This window comes from Arachis hypogaea, chromosome 13, assembly GCF_003086295.3.
Source record: "Arachis hypogaea cultivar Tifrunner chromosome 13, arahy.Tifrunner.gnm2.J5K5, whole genome shotgun sequence".
NCBI lineage: Eukaryota > Viridiplantae > Streptophyta > Magnoliopsida > Fabales > Fabaceae > Arachis > Arachis hypogaea.
This window is the reverse complement of record NC_092048.1, coordinates 125,834,285-125,839,433: the sequence shown is the minus strand read 5'-3', so window position 1 is coordinate 125,839,433 and position 5,149 is coordinate 125,834,285. Positions and strand designations below refer to the sequence as shown.

Sequence of the window (5,149 nt, the reverse complement as noted above, 5' to 3'; positions counted from 1 at the left end):
TCTTCATGAATTAATGCAAGTACTATTATTTTTCTTTCAATTCACGCCTACTTCTTCTCCAAGATATACTCTCGTACTTAATTCAGTTAAGTCAGAATGAAGGGGTGACCCGTGACAATCACCCACTATCTTCGTTACTCGCTAGGCCAAGATCCGCGTGCCTGACAACCACAAGCGGTCTACATGATGTTCAACGTAGTCATTGGACGACAGCCGGAGAATAGTCTCTTGGGTTTCTAATCTATGGACCGAGTCCGGAGGATTAGAACCTTCGTGGTATAGGCTAGAACCATTGGCAGCATTCTTGAGATCCGGAAAGTCTAAACCTTGTCTGTGGTATTCCAAGTAGGATCTGGGAAGGGATGACTGTGAAGATTTTCAAACTTGCGAATGTTGGGCGCAGTGACAGTGTGCAAAAGGATAGAAAGATCCTATTCTGACGCTAGTGAGAACCGACAGATGATTAGCCGTGTGGTAGCTGTACCTGGTATTTTTCATCCGAGACGAGAAATCTGACAGTTGATTAGCCGTGCAGAGATCGTACCTGGTATTTTTCATCCGAGAGGATCATACAGCTTGCCATGGAAGGAAGCACGCATGATTGGAAGAAGATAATAAGAAAGCAGAGGTTCAGAAGCAACAAAGCATCTCCAAACGCTTATCTGAAATTCCCACCAATGAATTACATAAGTAACTTTATTTTATTTTATGTTTTATTTATCTTTTAATTATCAAAACCTCATAACCATTTGAATCCGCCTGATTGAGATTTGCAAGATGACCATAGCTTGCTTCAACTGACAATCTCCGTGGGATCGACCCTTACTCACGTAAGGTATTACTTGGACGACCCAGTGCACTTGCTGGTTAATTGTGCGGAGTTGTGAAAAGTGTGAATCACAATTTCGTGCACCAAGTTTTTGGCGCCGTTGCCGGAGATTGTTCGAGTTTGAACAACTGACGGTTCATATTGTTGCTTAGATTAGGTAATTTTATTTTATGTTTAAGCTTTTATTTTTATTTTCAAAAAAAAATATAAAAATACAAAAAAATATGTGTTTTCGAAAAAAAATTCATAAAAATTTTTAAGAATGAATGCTAGAGCTTCATGAGATATGTTGAAACCTGGCTGGCTGTTAAGCCATGTCTAATCTTTTGGACTGAGGTTTCCACTTTCCATTGTAGAAAGGACATGCTTGTATGTGTTATGTTAAAGCTTGGCTGGCCATTTGGTCATGTCTAATCTTTTGGACCGAAGCTTTAGACTAACATTACAGGAATCCTGGAATTCTTATTAAAAATTTTGAATTTCTTTATTTTCTTTTTCCAAAATAATTTCGAAAAATACAAAAAAAAATAATAAAATCATAAAACCAAAAAAATTTTGTGTTTCTTGTCTGAGTCTAGTGTCAAATTTTAAGTCTAGTGTCAATTGCATGTTTTAATTTTTTTTAATTTTTGAAAATATATGCATTGTGTTCTTTCTTAATCTTCAAGTTGTTCTTGTTGACTTTCTTTGTTTAATCGTGTGATTTTCTTGTTTTGTGTCTTTTCGTATTTTTCATATACATTTTCGAATTCATAGAGTCTAAACAATAAAAATTTCTAAGTTTAGTGTCTTGCATGTCTTTCTTTTCTTAAAAATTTTCAAAAATATGTTCTTGATGTTCATCATGATCTTTAAAGTGTTCTTGGTATTCATCTTGACATTCAAAGTGTTCTTGCATGCATTATTTGTTTTGATCTTAAATTTTTATGTCTTGTGTCATTTTGTTGTTTTTCTCTTTTTTCATTAATTCAAAAAAATAAAAAATAATATCTTTCCTTTATTTCACTCATAAATTTCAAAATTTTGGGTTGACTTAGTCAAAAATTTTCAAAATTTAGTTGTTTCTTATTGGTCAAGTCAAAATTTCAATTTAAAAATTCTATCTTTTCAAATCTTTTTCAAAATCAAATCTTTTTCATTTTTCTTTCATGTTTTTCAAAAATTCTTCAAAATAATTTTTTTTTCAAAATCTTTTTCTTAATTTTATTCCATATTTTTGAAAACTTTACTGATAATTAATGTTTTGATTCAAAAATTTCAAGTTTGTTACTTTCCTGTTAAGAATGGTTCAATCTTTAAATTCTAGAATCATATCTTTTAGTTTCTTGTTAGTTAAGTCATCAACTTTAATTTTCAAAATCAAATCTTTTTAAATTTATTTTTCAAATCTTTTTCAAAATAAATTTCAATCATATATTTTTCAAAATTTAATTTCAAAATCCTTTTCTAACTTTTCATCTTTTAAAAATTGCTTTTCAAATCTTTTTCAATTAACCACTTAATTTGTTTGTTTTAATTTTAAAAAGTTTACTATTTCTTATCTTTTTCAAAACCACCTAACTACTTTTCTCTCTCATTAATTTCAAAAATCAAATAGTAAGAAAAGAAATAAAATAAAATTAGAATTTAAAATAATTAACTTAAAATATAATTTTTTAAAAATCTTTGTAATTAATTAATTTATTTAGTTTTTAATTTGCCAATTTTTCCTTTTTTCTTTTAATATTTTCAAATTCTAACTTATAATTAAAATAAAAACAAAAATATTTTTCTTTTCTTCAAATTAATTTTCGAATACTCCCTCTCTCTGTGTTCGAATTCTTCTCATTCTATCTTTACCTCATTCTTCTATTCTTCTACTCACATAAAGGAATCTCTATACTGTGACATAGAGGATTCCTCTTCTTTTCTATTCTCTTCTTTTTCATATGAGTAGAAATAGAGATAAAGACATTCTTGTTGTAACTGATCCTGAACCTGAGAGGACTCTGAAGAGGAAGCTAAGAGAAGCTAAAGCACAACACTCTGGAGAGGACCTTTCAGAAATTTTCGAAAAAGAAGAAGACATGGTAGCCGAAAACAACAACAATGGTGGAGATGCCAAGAAGATGCTTGGTGACTTTACTACACCAACTTCCGACTTCTATGGAAGAAGCATCTCAATTCTTGCAATTGGAGCAAACAACTTTGAGCTTAAGCCTCAATTAGTTTCTCTAATGCAGCAAAATTACAAGTTTCATAGACTTCCATTGGAAGATCCTCATCAGTTCTTAGCTGAATTCTTGCAGATCTGTGACACTGTTAAGACCAATGGGGTTAATCCTGAGGTCTACAGACTTATGCTTTTCCCTTTTGCTGTAAGAGACAGAGCTAGGATATGGTTGGACTCACAACCTAAAGAAAGCCTGAACTCTTGGGAAAAGTTGGTCAATGCTTTCTTGGCCAAATTTTTTTCACCTCAAAAGTTGAGCAAGCTCAGAGTGGAAGACCAAACCTTCAGACAGAAGAAAGGTGAATCCCTCTATGAAGCTTGGGAAAGATACAAGAAATTGATCAGAAGATGTCTTTCTGACATGCTTTCAGAATGGAGCATCCTATATATATTCTATAATGGTCTGTCTGAATTGTCCAAGATGTCCTTGGATCACTCTGCTGGTGGATCTCTTCATCTGAAGAAGACGCCTGCAAAAGCCCAGAAACTCATTGAAATGGTTGCAAATAACCAGTTCATGTATACTTCTGAAAGAAATTCTGTGAATAATGGGATGACTCAGAAGAAAGGAGTTCTTGAGATTGATACTCTAAACGCCATATTGGCTCAGAATAAAATATTGACTCAGCAAGTCAATATGATTTCTCATAATCTGACTGGAATGCAAGCTGCATCCGGCAGTACTAAAGAAGCTTCCTCTGAAGGAGAAGCTTATGACCCTGAGAATCCTGGGATGGAAGAGGTGAATTACATGGGAGAATCCTATGGAAACACTTACAATCCTTCATGGAAGAATCATCCTAATTTCTCATGGAAGGATCAGCAGAAGCCTAATCAAGGCTTCAATAATAATAATGGTGGGAGAAATAGGTTTAGCAATAGCAAGCCTTTTCCATCATATTCTCAGCAACAGACAGAGAATTCTAAGCAGAGCCTCTCTGACTTAGCAAACATAGTCTCTGATCTAAGTAAGACCACTCATAGTTTCATGACTGAAACAAGGTCCTCCATCAGAAATTTAGAGGCACAAGTGGGTCAGCTGAGTAAAAGAGTTACTGAAATCCCTCCAAGTACTCTCCCAAGCAATACAGAAGAGAATCCAAAGAGAAAGTCCAAGGCCATCAATATACCCAAAATGGCTGAACCTATAGAGGAGGGAGAGGCAGTGAATTCCAGTGAGGAAGACCTCAATGGACGTCCACTGACCACTAAGGAGTTCCCTAATGAGGAACCAAGGGAATCTGAGGCTCATACAGAGACCATAGAGATTTCACTAAACTTACTGTTGCCATTCATGAGCTCTGATGAGTATTCTTCCTCTGAAAAGGATGAAGATATTATTGAAGAGCAAGTTGCTCAGTATCTAGGAGCAGTCATAAAGCTAAATGTCAAGTTATTTGGTAATGAGACTTGGGAGGATGAACCTCCATTGCTCATCAATGAACTAAATGCTTTGGTTTAACAGAAATTACCTCAGAAGAAACCAGATCCCGAAAAGTTCTTAATACCCTGTACCATAGGCACCATGACCTTTAAGAAGGCTCTGTGTGACCTGGGGTCAGGTATAAACCTTATGCCACTCTCTGTAATGGAGAAACTAGGGATCTTTGAGGTACAAGCTACAAGAATCTCACTAGAGATGGCAGACAAATCAAGGAAACAGGCTTATGGACTTGTAGAGGATGTCTTAGTGAAGGTTGAAGGCTTGTACATCCCTATTGATTTCATAATCCTAGACACTAGGAAGGAAGAGGATGAATCCATTATCCTTGGAAGACCCTTCCTAGCCACAGCAAGAGCTATGATTGATGTGGACAGAGGAGAGTTAATCCTTCATTTGAATGAGGACTACCTTGTGTTTAAGGCTCAAGGATCTTCTTCTGTAACCATGGAGAGGAAGCATGAAAAGCTTCTCTCAATACAGAGTCAAACAGAGCCCCACACTCAACTTCTAAGTTTGGTGTTGGGAGGCCACCATTAAGCTCTGAGTCTCTGTGAAGCTCTCTAAGAGCTCATTGTCAAGCTATTGACATTAAAGAAGCGCTTATTAGGAGGCAACCCAATGTTATTTAATTATATTTATATATTTGTTTTCCATTGTCATGTTA

The 5,149-nt window shown here is 34.8% G+C and overlaps 1 non-coding gene across 1 annotated transcript; it reads right to left on the bottom strand.

The window, feature by feature from the left end:
* Positions 1-3,300: 3,300 nt before the first annotated feature.
* Positions 3,301-3,404, bottom strand: LOC112739623 (small nucleolar RNA R71). The gene has a single exon (XR_003170554.1). It is a non-coding gene; the product is annotated as a small nucleolar RNA R71 (small nucleolar RNA).
* Between the last annotated feature and the right edge of the window lie 1,745 nt (positions 3,405-5,149).